Source organism: Calliopsis andreniformis, chromosome 6, assembly GCF_051401765.1.
Source record: "Calliopsis andreniformis isolate RMS-2024a chromosome 6, iyCalAndr_principal, whole genome shotgun sequence".
NCBI lineage: Eukaryota > Metazoa > Arthropoda > Insecta > Hymenoptera > Andrenidae > Calliopsis > Calliopsis andreniformis.
The window spans coordinates 19,955,687-19,976,965 of record NC_135067.1 but is presented as its reverse complement, the minus strand read 5'-3'; the positions used below and the strand labels follow the sequence as shown (position 1 = coordinate 19,976,965).

Genomic DNA, 21,279 nt, shown 5'->3' with positions numbered 1-21,279 from the left:
GTGTACAGTGTTTTCGGATTATTAACTCATTGCTATATTCGCTATGTACAGAGGGTTTTTTTTTAATAGATTCAGGACTCTGAGGTTAACCCTTTAAGTGGTTATTAAAATAAGAGTGTGATAAAAATAAGGTCCATTTATTCTGCATATGAATATGTGTACATTACAGTTTCTTTTTTCATTTTTAATTTATATTTGACTGATCATGTATTTTTGTATTTATTGTGTGAACGTACAAGCTATACACTTAAAGGGTGAATTTATATTACTATGAGTTAGTAGTCTGTAACCTATTACGGTTTTTCTGAAAATGTGAATGAAAATATACCAAGAGATAATCGACAAAACTCTGGTGAGATTAAAGTGACTCAGAAGTCTTATAAGCTCGTTATAAACTCGCCAGGGAGTCTGTATCAAGGAAACACTGTATCTTATGTGTATGCGGACATAACTTTCTAAGCGTTGAAACTCGCGTGACACGACTTGTTGAGTTTTATCGATGCTACTAACGTTCGAAAGTGTGTTCGATCTTGCATCGCGTATTTCGTGCCCGTGGCTGTCTCGGAGGTTCAATTAGCAAATTATACTTAGAGATAATGATGAAGGTGCGCGCGCTAGGGAAGAGGCAGGCGTGCTGGGAAAGTCTAAAGCCGCAGGATCGAATCCACACGGTCGCACCGATAATTTCGCATGCATCACGAATAACTAACAGTTACCTCACCGTCCGCTCTCCGTATAAGCGGGTGCAACAATAGCTACCATTGCGGGCACTGGCCAGAGACTCGTAATCGTTGCGGAAGAAACAATTACTCATCTTGAAAAAGCTTAATTACTCTTCCTCGTACCGCTTGCGCCTGGCGAGAAGCCCGATAAACCTGTAATTGCACGCAATTTTTAATTGCCATCTCGAAGACCTTATTGGACTTCTATATAACGATATCTTAGAATATTTGATGAACTCGTTAAAAGGATCTTTTATCTAGTATAGTAGATATTTCATTTGTTTCTTACAACGTTTTTCGAGGTACTGAGTTCAGGGATATATTTTTTGATCACTTGGCTTGATTGCGTTCGATTCGTTTGATGATTCGGAAGTGGAACACTGGGGACCATTAATTTTTGAAACTACTATGGATAGTAAACACGAACAGATAAGGAACTTAGCCTTTTTTCGCGATGAGGGCATGAATTTTCATGGTAGAATAGCTGCGCCAGCTGCAAGGTGAGATAGCTCATAAATTCTTGAGAATATTACCACTAGCAACAAAGTAGCTTCTTGTAGGCTATAGGGGTACTTTTTTCGCGGTAAAGGCATACGATTTTTTCAATAGACCAGCGGTGCCACGCTACGTGTGGTTCCGAACCACAAATTCTTGGAAATTTTAGCAGCTGCGTCGACGTAGCTTCTTGCAGGTCGTGGGCTGACAATCGTTTGGTACGAGTCCAACAAGTCTGACCCTCTTTAGAATTTTCTGATGATACTGTACTATAGCTTGCATGGAACCACAATTTTTTTTTAAAAATAGAGCAATATTAGAACTAGTGGTGCCTTGAAACAATATTTGACTCCGACATTTTCTGTATAAGAATACAAGAAACTAGATTGTGCTCTTTAAAATTACCTTCTCGAACAGCATTCTTATTCGATGAAGTTCAAGAACTGTTCCTTAGAATTTCATGCCATTGACACGATTCATTAAAAGGTATAGAGCTACTCTTCGATAAAAAAACTAGCCTGACCTTTTCCCTCTGACGTCAGTTTCTGGCGCAGCAGGATCGACAAGGTATCAATCCCCTAACGAACCCATATTCACGAACTCGAAGAAGTCCTGATGGCGCGTAGATCGAATCAGCGTGCAGACGCAGGCCCAGGTAAAATGGCATCGAATTCATATCGCCCTCTCTTGCATCTGGGTTTCGTCGCATTGAATTATGCTCCTCCAGATTCCAGGCTCCACGCCCGCCTCGTAACAACCGTCGTTAATTGTTTCATTAACATTCCCCGTAAACTGCATTCCTGTGCATATTTAACCGTACATGTTTAACGCTCGATCGGCATGCATTACGCGCAGCGAATGCGCGAGAAATCGAGTTTACCAGCATACTTGTTCCCGGACAATTCAGTAGAATGTGCTAAATTGTAGAGGATAAAAAGCATGGCGTAGTTGAGGCAGCGATAATGACAGCGACAGCTACATATTAGTAATTAATATATCTCGATCGAAGTGGTCACAGTTTCAAAGAAATAATTTTCTAAAATACCCTCAGTAAAATCCCTAGAAAAACAAAATATCTTCAACAATGTTCATCTACAACTTAGACCATTCCAATACTTCCATCGCTACCAATTCTTTTCCAACGTGAAATAGAAAAATAGTCTCTCAGACAAAACACGAGCTACGGTAACAGCGTGAATAATACTCGAAGTTCTCAACACTTTTAATACTCTCAACGCTTCAATTCCTCCAACTCTAAAGTAGTCTCAACTCCCAAATTCCCGAGGCCTCTCTCGAAGCAGGTGTATTAAAATCCTCCTGACTAGGAGCATTAAGAGTTAGCTTGAGGGTAGCGTCGTTCGTAATTGCGTACTGTTTAGCATAAGGCTACATCAGGGAGGGAAAGAGAGAGATCCATTTCTTGTCGGTCTCGTTGGTCCAGCTGTTGGCAAATTCCATTGAGAGAAGAGCAGCATGGGGGGTAGGAGGGAGGACACTGGGCTCTCTCGTACCGCGAGGAGGCAAGCTGGTTCACAAAGAACCGGTGGCAGTAGTCGGCGGAGACTCTGCTGAATGGCCCGAAAATAAGATAAACGAAAGTATCCAGGCGTGGTGGGTGGGGGTAGGTGGAAGGGACGCCAGGTGAACAGCAGTTTCAGGTAGGAGAATGACCGGGGGCAGATGGTTCGTGGGACGAGATGGTATAAGAGACTCGTTGCCTCGTGTCCAGCATGGCATTCACAGATTTTTGGTAACTGGACTGACCAGAAGGGGCGAGGGAGGTCCTCAGGCCTCCCGAGAAGGATGTACCATTTTTTCGTTAATAATAGGAGCGGCTTCCTCTCATCTCTAATGCTACCAATGGGGCCAACTCGTTTCTTCGTACGTGACGAAGATCCTAAGTAGAAACCTAAGGCAGCGTTCCCTGGAAGAAAGGCACGAAATCGACTAGGGGAAACGCGGTATCAGTGTAACGACTTTGCTCTTTTTTTCCTGTCTTGTGTTTGAGAAGTTCCGACGTGTGTATCGCATATAGAAATCCTTTCCTGATAGTATCGAAGTTCAATGGTCTCCGAGATAAGCGGCGATAACGTTCGATTGCCGCGATTATATTTTAAAGTGGCGCGTATACACGGTGTACTAGGAAATCGGGGGTCTGGACTTCGAGGGCGTATACTACTTGAATAGAGGAATAATGTCTTAATAGAGGTGGGTCTGGAAATCATTTTCTTTGGACCTGTGAAATATTTTTAATAGCGAGGTATCAGGTTCCTGTGGAAGAATTCCTCAAGGGATTTGTTGAGTGCTCGAAAATTTGAGGTTGAGGGTAATGAATGCCTTCATCGGGGAGGATAGAGTTTCATAGACTTAGAGAGGATCTTAATTATTATATTCTTAAAATTCTTCCTATTTCTAACAAATAATTTTTAATATTTATTAATTGCCTTTTTAACTTATTCTCACATGGAGTACACCTCTCTTTTCTACTAAATTTCAATCTCGATTTCTCTCCATACACAGTATGTACAACCTTCCACAAGCCATCGTGGAAATTCATACGCAACTCTGCGATATTTATTTTCCACTTATCGCGAACCGGACAGCAACAGTTGGTAATTGATTAACACCTCATAGTCAGGCGCACGTATAGGCAGCTCGAACGTGTCACAATTGGGCATATTATCATTTGTCAGAAATAGTATCAGTTGCACGCTTTGTCAGTGAAATTAGTCATCGGCAGCCTCGTCATTATGCGCGACCGCGCGCTAATAGACTAATTGTTATGCGCTCGTTCCATATACTTGTCACTCCTATCCAGTTCTTTTTCTATGTTTTTTCTCGCATAGCTTCGTGTACCAACGGGTATCCAAATAGAAAACACATCGTCCCTGTTGCATAGCTTATGGGCTAGCTATGGAAACGAGAGAGGGATTGCGCAATTCGTCAGCCTTTTCTCCTTGAATCACTCGATCATCTTTTCTCCACGCGACAGCATCGAAATCGTAGAATTAATTCAAATTTTGTAAGCAACGTGGCATGACAGATTGATGAAGTTGCCTCGATCTTCCTTCGAACGACGCCCGTTGTGTAATCCTCGAGATCCACTGTACGCGCAACAGGTGTAATTTCTCGATTCGACCAGATCCATCGAGAGTTTATTTGAACTGTGTAACGGCGTCTGGCGCGAGGGAAATATTGCAACAAGCGTATACACGTATATAATCAGTCACGAAATTGTATGTTTATTTTATTATTTCTAATATTTCAGAAAATGCAAGAGTTCCAATAACTGTAAGAGATAGGTATTAATAAATTAAGGTATTGAATCACTAGATAAGTGAAATGATAGGAATATTGGGAGATGAGGGCTTCAGCTTCTTCCAGGATCACGATTCGTTATTATCTGTTTAAATTAGGCGGGACTTCCACTCGATGCCTCAATTTACCACCCCATATTTCTAGTCTAACTGTAGACATTGCTGACTGTATGCCTTAGCTCGCTACAGTTCTTTAAATCCTGGGGTTCGATCTATTAATCGTGATCCCTCGGTTTAAATAACACGAGATCATCGGAAATTAACGAGGCCAGTGGCTCGCACGGCTCCGTGTAAGTGGTGCACGAATACTTATCAAAGGTTACGTCACGTGTTACATCCCCGTTTATCCGAGTAATTAACTAATTGAGTTTCATTGCGAGTGGCAGGGAGGTGGCGCGTTACCGAGGTCAGCCCGCATGAGAAAAACGCTTTTCTGACCGACCATCTTTTTTTCGGGGAGATGCTCTTCCGTGTTTCTAAGAATTTTCCCAAGACCAAACTATTAATCGGTATACCTGCATCGCTCACTCGGCGACCTGGCGCAGGGAAACGCGATACCCTGACGCCAGATTCCCCAATACCTTTTTTTCCCTCTTTTCTAATGGAAAAAGGTTTCCTGATCTCGACCGGCTCAGCGAAACGCGGACACGTTTCCCAGCGAGGATTTTTCTTTTGCCTGGCTGCGCGACGTGACTCGGTTATTGTTTAATCGAGCCTTTGATTTTCTGCTCACGCTGGGTAGATATACAGGGCGGCTCAAAGGTGATGGATGGGGAATAGATGCCTTGGTGAATTTCGATTTCTGAAGATTTTGGTAGGCACAATACATTTGGGAGTTGGGGATTGGGAAGAAGTGACTTAAGTGGCCTTTCGGAACCAGAGAATTGGAAGACCCTGTTTATTCGAGGTTTCGAATGAGTCTATGAATTTTATACTTTTACTTTTTCGAAGTAACTCGAAGTTACTTGTACTTTTTCGAAGAAATTCAAATAACTATATTAGAATAAAATCTTGCGTAACCGGAAATAATTTCAAAATAATGGAATACTGTCACGGAGGGCGTAAACATTCGCCCATTTCCTCGTACTGGGTAACATATCATACTTGCATTTCAAATTGCACACGTTTCTCCCTGTAGAAAGTGAGTAATAGGTCACCTATAGATCAACTTCTAAAATAGCTCTGACTGTACAACTTCGAGACACGTTTACGTACATAACAATCATGTACGACCTGCCATTAACAAAACAAACGTTCATGTATATTTCGGTGAAATCGCACGTGAGAATGTCCCGTTATTTGTTTCTCGAATTAGACCAATCCTGATGTTGCGCAACGAAGTCGTTTTCCGTACGCGAAGCGTCAAGCTACAGTCTTTTCCTACTCTTGAATAGAAGCACGATAACAGTCGTGTTCTTGTGCTACATATTTACATAAGAATCTTATCGGCAGCGTTTAACGAGCAGTACTAGTCTGTATGCCGCTGTTCAACATCAGAATTAGCGAGTGATTAATACGCGATCATGACTACGAACTGACTAGTCTCGATTTACAGAAGGAAGGAAAAGACAGAAGGAAACTGCCGAAGGGACGGTTCATTTCGAAACCAGATAACAGTAGAATCATTTCCTATTGCTGCCCTTGACTCTTTGCTCGAAGACATGCCAGATAATGGGATCTTATGAAATTTCCGCCATATTGTGCAACGTGGTAGGGTTCTTTGTGTCTCTTACTTCCAGCATACGTGTCCTCTGGGACGATGTAAATAGAATGGAAAGGAATGTATCATTAGGCAAGATCTGATGCTTGCTTATGAGCTGCTTTCGAGGGACATGCCGGTGACAATAGCACTGACAATCGAAAAGACTGGAGCTCATATGTGGTAGATTATTAGAGATAAGGTGGAGGGAAAATGCATGCGAGTATCAAGGTCTGTGCAGCTAATAAGTATTGGGCACATTGTGCATTAGAATGATACGTATATTCGTTTAGTAGTATTATACTAAATGGTGCTTATTCTTAAATTAGGACTGACGTAGTTGGTGCAGAAATTGAAGTGAGTACATAAAGAGAATTTTTAAATGTTCAAATGTTCAAATATTCAAATGTTCAAAAATTCAAATATTCAAAAATTCAAATATTCAAATATTCAAATATTTAAATATTCAAATATTCAAATATTCAAACTATGATTTCACTCTACATCGGTTTAAGCTTCAATCATTTTTTATGAACGGTGGACGAACGTCGATGATCCGGCGTTTATTCCGAGCGGAACCGTATGATACCACGAGACACGATTTCGGCGTTCCCAATTCGTATTTAGGCCGAGCGATGGATCCGTGCCTCGTAATTCTTGGGCTCGCTGCGCGCGAGATCTAGAAAGGGGACCTTTCAATCCTTCCTTCTTATTTATCGCCGAACACCACGCCTCCGTTCGTACTTGCTCTGAGTTTGAACAGCTGTATGCTTGAACTCCCACAGACGATCTTCGCCATGAAACCTCGTTTCTTGCCGCCATCCAATCCGAACTTGATTTTTACTGTGCACGAAATTTCACAGGATCGTTAGGGGACCTCGGAGGGCCTCGGAACAGGTCGCGAAACCCGTTTTGCGAACCAGTGGTAGGGGAGTCTTCATTTTTTTCTCATTAGTACATATAAAGTTGTATTATTTCATTAGTATCTTGTTTAATTGTATGGATTTGCAGAACATCCTGTGTATCTAATTTTAAGATACTATCTGAAGATTATTAATATTCAGTTTCAGGAAAAAGTTAAGCGTTTAATAGCAGTTGGTCTAAAAATCAATTTACAATTGTACTTTAAGTTGTCTCATTTCGGTGAACTCTTGCACTTGTAATCGTTTTTAAGGATACGGCTGAATTATAGAGGGACCAGTCTTATCCAGCTGTTGTCCTGGAATTTTAATAGGACTGGCAAAGGATTTACGAGCTTCAGTTTATTTGCAAGGAGCGCCAAGGACACGTATGAGAAGATGTTAAAAATATATGACGCGATCTAGCCACGGGTGAAGGGTAAACGAGATCGAGATCGTTCAAATAAACTCGGTGGCGAATATGCAAACTCGACACTGACGTCGTCCTAATATTATATAAGAGGAAATCGCAGGTTTTACAAAGATGTGGTGTATGATTCACTAAGAATATATCTGGTGTACCTTTTTATCGTGTCGATAAACAAATCTTAAATTTTTCTGCGTCTGTTTTAGCAATTATTTTCTCAAACAATTTATCGACTAGTCCTCCCCAATTAGAAGACTTATTTTCAGTCACCCAAATTTTCATTGAATCGTTTCACTTGCAACATAGAAGGTAGAACATCAAACAGGAAAGATCGTAAAAGTTCTTTCAAGCTGTGCATCGTGCCTGCTGGAATTTTGAGACTGGGTCCTGTGCATCCGTAGACCGCCCACGATAATTTTGATTCCTAGCAATCCGACTCCATTAATAAACCGCCCACCAGACACCATCGTTCGGTGTTCAGGACTTATCTCTCGACTTATACCATCGTTTCGTGTATTTTTAGTCTAGCGTTGCTTCGTTCATGCATGTCGGTTCAATCGACGTGTGCTTTACGCGTGCTGTACATATGTGAACTGCTCTCACCCTTTTCCTCTCTGCTCTCTCCCCGAAGACCTCTCGCTCTATCCTAGACCGTGGTACACATGTGTACTTAAGCGAACATAATAACTTATAAATAGGGATTAGCTAATGGTATGCGAAAGAGTGATGCAGGTTTTATTTTGGTTTTCCAGTCGCAGCGACGACGGGGCTTCTTCCCTGTCTTGTCCAGTTTGTTCACAGCGGAGCGGAAGTAACGATCTAACAGTAATCGAACATGAAATATAGGAACAGTATCCTTGTTTTTGCTGCACGATCGATCTTTGTCTCGACCGTGTTACAAGTTTGTAATATACTACAGCTTTTCCTTATAACGAACCCTGTTGCTACGACTTTTCCTTTTCTCTCTGTTATCGGTGTTCGTTTTTTCAGTCGATTAGTCGGTGACCCATGTCACAGTTGACGAGACAAACTAGAGGTGTGTGTTGAGATCGGTCAGGCAACTTGTTAATTAACATTTTTCCTGGAATAATTGCTCGATCATAACGCCCCGAGAAGGACGTGAATGCGCGTATCGATCTCGATTGATACCCAAACTGGTTTCGCGCAACTAGGATTATCGGGTCGGTCGAGCGAAAGTTGTCCAAATATTTTTCTTCGTTGATTTATGATTCTAGTACTTTGTATGGCGGTGAGTCAGCGGAGCTTGCGAGTAGCGTTGACCAAAGGGGATGATTCTGAGGGTACGGTTGAAGTTACTTCAATTTGGTATCTGAATGGTTTGTTAAATGCTTGAATAGTGGATCCAAAATTTAAAATTAGTAGGGACTTAAATATTTAAAAATTTGAACAGTGCTCGAGTATCTATGTGGCTAATATTCAAATTATATTTATGATATAATCAAATCACAGAAGCACTTGAATATGTGTACTCAAACCCAGAAAAATTCAACAAGTGGCGTGTTCTGATCTTGACTCCAGTTTAGATTCGAAGGAGAGAAGGCATCTTCTCTATAGCAGCGAGCTTGGCAACCCACACAGTCCTTCAAACTACAGACAGTGACTCCGATACCGTTATTCGGTAAAGGAAGAAACTTTTACCGCCCAGAAAAGCCAGCTATTCAATGATCGATTGACTGAAGCACACGATTCGCGGTTTCGAGCTTGTTATGCAAGTTGTTACTCCCAACGATTGAAATCTACGATTGTACGTCTCTCCACGTTCTTCGTTTAATTACTTCGCTGAGGATAGATCGGATTTATACGATGAACTATACATAGAATACTAGTTGACCGAGACTTGTCGATCGATCATAGGGATCGAGTTCGAGAAGTGTTCAAGGCGAAACAAAGGTTAAATCTGCTGTTTATGATATCATAGTTTACTTTATGTCTTTGGTCTCTATCTATCGATGACTGAAGTGGCTATCGCATTTTTTATGCCAAGCAAAACCCTGATATCTCTTTCTATTTACGAGTTTGAAATCATTGATTGCGACTTTTATCAGTTACATTCTGGGAAGTGAGAAGGCTGTGGTTCTTCTGTTAACTCGTTTACATCGAGTGACTAAATCATTCAACAAATTTACTTGAGTCATCAGTTTATTCAATTTTATTTAGCAAAAAGATGCAAACGTGCTGTGAATCTACAGGGAAAAGCAATTATAGTTAATTAAGGAGCTTCAGAAGTAAACTAGAATATATTTTTTGAAAACAGTAATTATCAGGTCTTGAAAGTAGAACGCACAGTAGGAGTAGCGATAATCTTGCTTCAAGGTTTACCAAGAAAATCGATTTTCTACTACACAATTACGCTCAAGGGACTACATTTAATTCCACTTCCTCGAATAGCCGATACCACTGATACCACTTCTCCAGAAATACAATCTCAAGAATTCATTTTTTAATCACTGTTGCTTGTTAAGGTTGTACAAGCGTAACAAAAGATACGATTCGATTAAGTCGTAATTCCGGCATCGATCATCGAGTCTCGGTTAAATCGCGCGAACGATCGATGTTATCGGCGCGATGCAGTAACACGAAAACTTTACGGTTAATAATTATCGAGATCAAGAATTCGATTGCACAACCTGGCTGACGCGCGTGCCGAAAGCTGTTACGTTTCTCGTTGCACTGGCTTTACACTCCAGCTATTTCCATTTTCCCGCGCGGTTGCACACACCGTGGAACCATTCGGCCCATTTCCATCGAAGGACCACCGACAATGGTGCACAAAACGGACGTTGACAAATTCATTCTTCCGCGGGACAAAAGGCTCACGCGCCTCCTTCCAATAACTCAGAAGAACGACCTATCTTCCTTTCTGTCCGCCGCTGGTTCGACGATAATGGGTTATTCGATCGACGATTGTGAGGGCGTGAAAGGTCCCGCGCCAAGGGTACATTTATTATAATTATTCCGAACGCCGTCGACGCTCCTCTTCTAGTTAGTTTCCTTTCTTTTCTCTTGTAAATGAGGAAGCGGATCGTTCGAAAGTGTAGCTTGATTCGAGACGCACGAGGCCCAGAGGGAAAAATCCGTGGTGCAAGGCGGGAGGAAGGGGAAAGAGGAGCAAAAGAGGAGAGTCGCATCACCGTTCCAGCACGATTTTCACCGTGAGGGAAAGGAATGCCAGTCACTGGCGAAGTCGTCGGACTACTAATGACGCGTCTCCGTCTCTTCCTTCTCTATTTCCGTCCCCTTTCTTCTCCGACCGGAATTCAAATGCTGTGTTCTCATTCTAATTACGAAGACGCGCGCCGTAAATGGCCCCGGCCCATCGACCTCTCCCCGGATGCTTGACCGACCAGTCGCGACCGTGATTCGACCGAGTTTCCACGGACGCAACAGATTAGATTCGGCAGATCCACAGTCTTTGCGTTGAAAGTTGAATATTCGTCCAATTATTTGAGCTCTACTTTTTCTTATAGGGGACAAGAAGGGAAAGTAGAGAGTAAAGATGTTGTACAGAGGTATTCGGGGGAGTCATGAAAGTAAGAGAGTAAAATGTAATGTTTGTAATGAGTCAGTCTGAAAATTTGAGGGATTTTGGGAATTTGGTGAATCTTGGGCGATTTTAGAGGATCTGGAGAAATTTTAGGGAATTTTCAGGGATTTTAGGGAATTTGAGGTTTTGAAAATACCTCAAATCTTCAAACTTTCCCCTAGTTCAGAAGCTCCTTATTCTTCTTTACGAACCTACTCTTACCCAATGACTCCATACAAAGTACCAAGAGACAGCAACAGAATACGCAGCGAGAAACAATTTTCCTTTGTTTAGATAGGACGTTACAGTAAGTAGATTGATGCACTGCCAAAGCATCCATACACCCGTATCTCGTTGAAAGACTTCATTTATCGAGGAATCGTGGCGACACGCTCGTAGGCGAGAGAATCTCGCGTTCGAGGAACAATCGCGACTATTTCCTTGGCTCCTCGTGTTCCAGCGTCTGACAACGATAAGGGACACAGCGACACTAGGAAGATATCGTTGGGGTAATTCGCGTAATTACTTCGCTCGGCGACTCCACGTCCGCTGATAGATGAATCTATAAGTCCAAAAAGACGCAGGGGTGATAAAGTACATTTACATCGTTGACACAAATACTCTGTCGTCTTGTCGATGGTTGCCAGGAACTGGAGAGAAATAATCACTCATTCTTTTCGCCGTTAAACGAATGTAGACGGGTCTAGGCGTTATCGAGAGAGGCGAAGATCGATGATGGGAACACAATTACAATTAATTGGAGTGTCTTCGGTTCTTCTTGGTCCTCACTTGTCCCTAACTATTTCGTCTCGCGTGCGTGCCGGCAGATGGAAATAAATGAACCAGTCTAATAGGGTTAACAGATAAAATTATCTGTGAATACTGCGCTGCTCGGGCTTATCGCGTCGTGGCGCTATGTGGATTCATAGTGGCACCTAATGCATTTCAATCGATTGGTTTTTTAGTGTACCATGGATCGAGAAAACGCCTAATGGATTGGAATTAAATAGTGACCCTCATGAGTGGGAAAACTTCCTTCAAACTAACACGTGTGTTCTATTGATATAGGTAGATCCTCTAGAGAGGTTCTAGCACTAATGTATTTTTAATTCGATTATAATCATAGTTTTATCGCATAACACATATAATTAATCCTAGCAGTCGGCAGTAATATTTTGTTAGTTTCCATAATCTTCTCACATATTTCAACATATGCAACTCTGCTAGATGCATTTCAGTACAGAGTGCAGGCATAATATCTCAAGATCTTGAAGTTATCAACTTACGTAACTCGATCCTTGCTAGGTTTCAATATTTCCATCATCCTGCAGATCTCAAGCATGTTCTTATGATAGTGGATTTGCATCGCCAACATTTCCTCTTGTTGTCATATAATCATCGAAGGCAATTATTTTCGACGTTTTAACGCATCCCAGCATATCTCTGACGCAACGAGGTCTCTGGGGTGGAGTGGATTAATTAGAATAATTTTAGACGACCACTTGTGCTCTAGAGCACTTGAACGAGAGTACTCGGGACGGGCGGGTCAAAAGGGCTGGGAACATCATGCAGTATCAAACTAGCCATAGTTTTCTAACCATGAAGGAACACTCGTATACGCGAGACAGCCTTCCGCGTCCTTGACATTAACGCAACGCCGAAGTGGCCTTATTCGTACGTTAATGATCCCCGTATAAAGATTCGCATACATATTGAACGCGTCGTCGTCACTTCGTCAGTTCCGAGTTAAACCTGTCGCTCAGACATTGGGAAGGGGACATTGCTCATTAATGACCATTTAAGTTAAATAATTTAACACGATAGGTAGTTTTACGTACAAATCTGTAAAAGCTTTCTATTTCTTGGAACAAATTAAATCTTTGAAATGAGTATAGTTCACGCCAAATTACTGTTAAATTGATCTCTGAGATAGGCCTACCATTAAATTTATAATGGAATTTTAAGTTGGCAATTGCTAAAGTATCTCATCATTTATTTACACTTTCTATACACCACAGCGTAAAATAAATATAGTACAATAAATAAGAAAATTGTGACGATACTAAACAGTCAATGAACAAGGTTCCATAAATAAGGTCAAACGTTAACGACAGATCAGTGGAAAGTATCGCAGTAGAACTCGATTAACCGATTAATTGGCGTATTTTCCTTTTGTCGTTGAGCATCGTCATTTCCTCTACAAGTGGAAATGTTCATCGAAGAACCTCGTACCGATGCCGACAGTGTAAAGGTTCATTATCTCCTAAGGAAATTAAAAAGTCATGCTGGGAACGTGGCGCGGATCGTAAGGCCACTCGGTCTTAATTAAGTCGAATCGCCGAATGGAACGCTTCTCTTTCTAAAGAGTTTTTCTGGATATCCTCTGCGTCGGTGACCACTCAGATGTTCCTCGCATCCATAAACCTAAGTGCATCGTGTTTGCTGGCTTGTCTCGTGTGTTAGTGGGTCATTGTGTCTGCCAGCGATTCAATGTTGATTCCTCTACGATCTCCTGCAAATTTCGAAATTAATTTACGCAGTTATTCTGCTTTGAATTATTCAAGCATGTTGACAAGTTTCGGATGACCCGACGACTTTTTTATTTCTTATTCCCTTCGTAATAATTTTCTAAAAATAAAAGTTGTTTAATCTACCCATGTAGAGTCGAGAACATTTTGAAAATTATTCTGTGTTATAAGTCGTCGGTGAAAAACGTTCTTCATTATTCCCAAGTATTGCACGGTCGTTGAGGCATAAATTATCCACGAACTTTACTTTGTATCGCGGCAAATACACGCCCAAACGATTTCTCTTGCGCCTGCGGATTCTTGTTTCTGGAAGTACGCTAATAGTATGTGGTAGGCGATTACGAGGCAAGAAAACTACATTGGCCTTTGTTTTTCGATTAACGCGCATTTTACGGTTTGTTATAGCCTCGGATTATCTGGCATAATGTACACTGGTGTCGTGGGCCTTGGGTTAGTTTACATAAAATGTTCTATTTTTTTCTCGCCTGTATGACAGTGTCGGTGTCCTCGATTAAATGCACTCAGCGGCTATCTCTCGCCTGTAGAGTTTCACACTTTACCCGCTTTCTTGCCATTTTCTTCGGTGTTTTCTTGATACGCTGTCTAAATAAAACATATCTTGCGAGATCTTGGATATTTTTCTGTGAGCTGGGTACCTCGGAAAGATAGCCTGGGTTTACAGATATTTAAAACATGATAGTATTATTTTAAAATACAGTATCTCTATAAAATTGAATTTTTCACCAAATTGAAGCAACACCCCCATATGCAATTTTCTCGTAAAGTGTCTTCAATCTCAGACACCAATTTATCTTGTACCATTTTTCCAACGCTGCAATTTCTTCAAAGAAGCTGCAAATTTCCCAGAAGAGGATTTAAAGATTACCTATCATCCGCCGTAATGTAATATACGTGCTGCTAATACACGTCCAATCTGAATCACTTACTTCACGCTGTCGATGGAGCCATAGCTTTTCTCATCCTGGTAGAGTGTAGAATTTATGGCGGATCCCCAATAAACGAAGCACGAAATAAACGTGTGTGGAATGGTGGCCCAGTAGGGTAGAATTCGGCGCTGCATCTAATCGAGAGTTGAATAGGTCAACTGGTAGAAACGTACGCGCAATTGCTGCTGCAGTACCCTTTCATCTCGCCGTCTTTCCTCTGTTCTCCCTGCAGGCACTGGCAGTCAGGCAGGCTTTCTCGATTACCACGCTGCCTGCCAGGGCTACACGGCCTTTGAAATCACGAAGCAGCCCGCGCTGCTTTGACGCTAGAACCGTTATTAGGCGAGACGATGAGACGGTTTTCTTGCTCGTAGTCTCGAGAGAGAGTCTGCCTCCAGACCGACCCTCTTCGATGCTATTCCATTCTTGGCCACTGCTAACGAATCGAACACCGAGGACGTTCAGATGGTTTATTTGATTCTGGCACAACATTCACGTAATCATGGAAAAGCTATTTTCACCTAAGTACGTATCACTTCACACTAGCACGAATTTTCGAACTTTTAAATTTTCATAAGTATATTTTCAAATTGTGAATTTCTCAAATTTCTCAGGTTCTGAAATCCTTCAAATCTTAAAATACTCCAGATTCTCAAATTTTTCAATTTTTTTTTTATTCTGATTTCTGTGTCAGATTACCAATGGTCATCATATTGATAAAAAGACATTGGTAGATTAGAATGCACAGGCTTCAGGGTGAAATGAAAAACGTTGTTTCGAAAACACGTTGTTCCCGCGGTTCGCTCGATTATCATAGGTATTGAATTGAAAGGATACGTCGATAGAGATTGATTTAAAATGCTAAGGCTGCATCGAGTTGCATTGCATAGATAGTTACAAGTTGCATAGGCATCCGGTAATTGGCTCTAATTAATCGTTCTGTCCAAGGATTGTAGGAACTTGAGAGGAGGATACGAGACGAGGACGAGGACAGGGAACCAGTCGCGAGACATCGAGGATAGAGGCTTTGCGCTCCATTATTTGGCTTGCTGAAAGATTCCATCGGCGAGTGGAGCAACTGCGTGTTGCATTATTTTGTCGTAATTGCGGAAGGTTAGGCAGGGTTAAGTGGGCTTGTCTCTCGAAATAACGAGGGACAGAGCGCTAGTTTGCTCAGCTTCTCTTTACTCGTAATGGGAAAATTGAGTTTAGAACGGTTCCCTTAGCTAATTTTCTTGCGATTTTTCTACCTTCTCCGATTGTAGGTTAACTGCGTCTATACCTTAATGGCAGTTTCATTAGTCCTGTTTTCTGATTTTAATTCCTCTCCAAGATAAAAATGAATTTTCAGTCTAGACCTGTATATCGATTTTCACGAGTCACACAAAATCCCTAGACTTAGAAAAGTCCACGAGACTTAATTGAATCGATCGAGCAAAAAGTTCACGAGACAGCAGCTCGCGAGGGAGCATCGAGATAAAGCCAGACAGAGTTCGTTGCACAAGCGAAAGCTAAAGAGGACCGTGGGGCAGGATTTCGGGCAAAAAGAAGCGCAAGCCACGAAATACGGTGGGCCACAGATGGCGGCTGAGTGACGTCATCCTATAAAGTTGACGAGCGCGCGGCCGTTTTGACGAGGGAGCGTTATTTTCACCCGTGGTCCGCGAGCAATTCTGATTGCCCAGTCGACGAAAATTTACAGTTTCCGCTTAAACCAGCATCGAACGCGCCGCCACGGTGGCAGCCGCCACCATCGTTGTGCCACCCTGTCCCCGTCCTATGTAGGTCGATTGTATCGTTGTAAATTACTAATACGAAACGCTTCGCTTCACTTCCGCTCTTTCCGCGTGTCCCGATTCCCCACCCAAACTCTGCTCGTCCTAACGACTCCTCGCTATGAAAAAGCTCATCATTGAACTGTTCACCGTGATACGATTGTGATCTCCACGTTACGACACGTCTCTCCCCTACCATTTTTCCTCGTCTATTTTTTCTAAAGTTAGAAATGACCCATTGTCCTGCATACCGTGATTACACGCGATCGGATTATCAGATTCACCGAGGGCTTAAGTGTGAACATCCTCGTTCCGATGCTAAGCGTGAACATCCTCGTTCCGATGCTAAGCGTGAACATCCTCATTCGCATGCAACCGTCGGTCAAGTAGGTCAAGTATACTCGAACACCGCTGCTCATCTGTTTAACGTTAACCCCTGGAGGATATACCCGTTCTCCACAAATCAATTGTATGGTGCGCCACTTCATCAATATAATAGGTTAGCAAATATATCTACACAAATTTAGTTCCAAACGAGAATCATACGACACATTTTTTGGGGAATAACAGACGATTTTCTCGGACTCGTGAACGTTCTCTCCTTGCTCAAGGGGTCACATAGGGATGGTAGTTCCGATTTGATTCGCTCGATCCTATTTTCGACGTGTTTCGAGAGATGACGGCTCCAAGCTGCGAGGAGGAGCACACCTTCCCTCTGTCGAAAGTCAGGCATCAGTATATCGGTGTCGAGTTACGATCTCGCTACGCTCCGCGACGAGACAAATCTATTTTCGAAGGACGATCGTAGTAATCATCGATCAAACGGGCCGTTGGAGCCCCTGAGCGATGATGTCATTGACAGGCATGTGTACATACAAAGTCGGACGGGCGAGTAATAATGACGATCGGGATGATGTCACGAGCGATGTCCTAAAATTACGAGACGGTTCACTGCTCGCTCTTCTGGGTTAATTTTAAGTCGGTGTCCTTGGTTAATTAGAACCTTTTGGTATCTCGAGGATTTGCCACCGAGAGTGAAAGTGGATAACGTTATCGTGATACAGGATCAAGGAGTTCCCTTCTATCGAATGTTAAGTGTCGCTTCATCTGAAAAACCGAGTCACCGTGCAAAGATGTGAGAAAAAAGCGAGTACAACTCCATTCAGATCCTGCAATGCGCTGTAATTGGATCCATTCCTGAGAGGCCACGCAATCTCGGGGCCGCATTTTGCACCTGCTGGCACTTTGCAATGTACCGTTCGATAGGTCGCTGTGTCAAGAAAATTCGATCGAAACACGCAGGTAGAGAAATTATAGTGTTTGCGTGTGATTTAGAACGAACGAAAGAACTTTGATAAATGGAGAAATTATTCTGAGTAAATAGTACTATATATATGTTTATCAACTGCATTACAAGCCACGTCTAATGGGGTCAAATTAGATTAGAAATGATTTTACAGGTATTTACTCGCAACACTCTCGCGACTCATTACTGGAAATGAGTTCATAGAGAGTACATGTGTGATTGATGATTCGTGTGTCATAAAGGCCGAGAGAAAATAAGAGTACAGTAGAACCTCCATTAACCAGCTCTCAATTATTCTACTATAATTAATCTACTGAAAATGATGAAATTACCTATCAGAAGAGTCTCTCTAATTTGTGTCTCCTTTTGCGTCACTCTAATTCCAAAAAAGAATATCGATGCCAGATATGACAAAAATATCACCAAGCTCGCATCTCATGGACACTGAATTTGAAATTAAAATAACCACATGAAATTCTGTAGTCAAACACATGGGACACACTGTATGCACATATAACACTTTTTGCTCGGCCTGACCTCCCGAACAATCTGTCAAAGTTTTTTACGCTCGTTGTGACTCATCCGCCATTATTACCACTCTGGAATCGTGTTAATCCGCGAAGCAAAGGGGAAGTATTACATGTGGACACACGGCTGCTATCTATGTCGTCTCGTTGCCGATCGGTCACTCGTAACCCATTGCCGCTAACGAATCAATATCGTTATAAACACAAGCATTATCCAACGAGACAAGAGCAGTCAACCGTTCAATGCCCCGCAAACCATGCTGTCGTGGTTTAATTAATACGTAACGGCCAGCAAATGCACCGTTTGCATCGTTCCGGAGCCGTTATCACCGCGATTGCGTTACGCTTCTATTTTCGCTGTCGCCTGTCAGCGGTGCTGTTCGATCGTTTCCATGACCGACTCCATCGGGATCTGGCAGCTTTCGAAAGAAACGAAAGGAGTGATCTGCATTCTGGAGGAAAATCGAATCGCGTAATTGGGTTAGGAGAGATTGAGTTAGGTTGTTTCCAAGTATCAAGTAGTAGCTTCTTATTTCAATAATTCTGATTAGTAGTATTATTCTTTTGTCATTATGTTATCATTCATGTACCCCGACCTTTGCACAGCGCTAATATTAGTTGTTACAGTGGTTATTGCATAAGTTATGGAGATATCTGGAGGTTCACTCTACTGGCCTCTGTGAAATCACTACAGAGAAGTCATAAAGTACTACTAGTGTAATAAATAGTAATTGCTACAAGTAATTGGTCAACAAGTATAAATGAACTTCCTGTTTGCTAGGGAAGTAGTAAAAAATTCGAGAAAAACTTCAATCTAGTTTAGAACGTCTGACCTACTCCAAAGAGCTGGATTTAACTACACACGATAGTGTCAGTCATTCGAGGTTAATATAAAAGTCTGTGGCGGTTGAACTGAACGATTTTCACAATATTATCGCGTTGAGATACTTTAATACTATGTTATCATAGTTACCTAGCTAGGAAATACAGAATGCCTCGTTAATTACCATGTATAGCAGCTAGATGGAATACTAGATTACAAGCTGCCGTGTAGCAGAAGTGTATCAACACTGCCTAACCGCGGCAGTCGAGGGTAGAACAACTGCTCGGATACATATATCTTCGAGGGGTCGTAGCCTGGAAACCCCAGGGTGAGATAGATAAGTGAATAGGTTGTGAGTCATGTGTTATTAGTGACAACTTTTTAGGTCGTTTTTTCTCACTGCTTCCTCCACAAACGGCGGTAAGAAAAACACTAGCATTTCACTTAACTCTAATTGATTACTTGGCGTCATAAGCCGCTAGCTAATTTCAAGTCTATCATTTCGAAACTTGTCGCAAACCTTTCACGCCGAAATCCCTAAAAACACAATAACTAAAACGATTCTAAATTGGGGTGACAAAGCACTGCCACAGCCTGTATCAAGCCGTCATGCAATCGACCGCCACGTTGTGTACTTTTCAAGATCTGGGTGTGACGGTAAAACCGGATATCGGGGCATCGTCTGGCGCGGCCTTAAATTGGACAATGTTCTCATCGACCGCTGCATCGACTCCCTTGCCAAACCGTGTCGCAAGCAAATCGTCCCGAGCGGACGAAACGAGCGAGGCAAATAGGCTCGCACGTGCCTTATACAGAAACTGGTCGAAAGGTTCCGCCCAGTTAGAATTTTATCCGCGGCGCGATCTTGTTCATATCTCAAGGAGGTGCAAGTCGGTCCAGAGGCGCGAGCTGCACAAAGGGAACGCAGCGAATCCCTTTGGTCCGAGGGTCTGCAGCGAAAGCACTCTTCTCGGAACGTCGGGACGTTCACCATCGCATTTTTCCCTGGTTACTTGGCGCGTTCTGTTCTGGCTGACGGCAGAGGTCAAGGCTGAGGAGTTCAAGGCCACCCCAGCTTGTCCCGGAGAAGACGAGCTCCCTTATCAACGAGCGGACGTATCGCGACGAGGAGCAAGTGTCCTCTCGGTGTGCGGTGCCCGCGCGTACTCGGACGTCCGTTTGGTTCGTCGCTAGTTCAAGGACCAATAAGCCGAACAGCTCTTTTGCATTCACGTGTTCGTTCACCCCGCAGCAACGCTGCGTCGTAGCGTGGTTGCCATGGTTGCCAAGCCCATCAAGGTCCAGAACTCCGCAGCACCCGCACATGGTGCTCCACGAAGCCGAAGAAAAAAGCTCCAACTACGTCCCGACGTCGGAGCTGACTGCATCGGCCAGATTTTTCTTCACAGCTTCTCTCGTCGGGGTGGAGAGCCATGCTCGACACGTCGACCCTTTTTCTACCGCCTTATCGGAGCCCAGGTGCATGTTCCCGCCGATTGTCGCGTGTTTTTCATATTCCATGCAGCGAGGATAGCGATAAAGGTCTGGTGATTTCTACCTTGAAGGGGTTTCGAATCTTGGAATTTGAATAAAGCCTGAGAGACATATTGGGCTTGTGATTTCGCTTATTTTGTCATCTATCTTCATTAACAACGTTGGGTGAACCTTGGGTTACTTGTGACCTATGGTATCTAGAGTGACTGGAGTCAGAAACCAAGACTATAGTAGAAGAAATGAAGAAATGAAGAAATGAAGAAATGAAGAAATGAAGAAATGAAGAAATGAAGAAATGAAGAAATGAAGAAATGAAGAAATGAAGAAATGAAGTCAAACAGCAAAACGTGTCTCCTCCTTTCTCATTCGAGGATGCATTTTTCTCTTCAACTCCAACCCCAGCTGCATCCAATAATAACTCTGCTCTAATTCCGTACTTCTATATCAAATCCTATAATACTGAACAAGATCTAATCATTTTCAACGCCCCCAGCTCATAAAGCATTAAATAAACAAAACACTGAGCAAAGTAATCTCTAAATGGGTAACTTATCGGCCACGCTGGAGTAGCACTATGGACACACGTCCTTGACGAATCCCAGTACATTGATGAACGATCGTGTTTCCGCTTCGATCATCAGCTCACAGTTTCACTTTCATTGGCGCCCCGACAGTTATTAATTCGCCGAGTACAGGGAACACGGAACCCTCTTTCTTCTCTCCTCTCCCAGCATTTTCCCTGTCTGGACGTCTATAAATACTGCACACACGACGAT

General features: G+C 42.6%; 1 protein-coding gene across 1 annotated transcript in view; it reads left to right on the top strand.

The window, feature by feature from the left end:
• The window catches only part of LOC143180861 (lachesin), a 57,657-nt gene that overhangs the window by 295 nt on the left and 36,083 nt on the right, over positions 1-21,279 (top strand). The gene's annotated exons all lie outside the window — the stretch shown is intronic.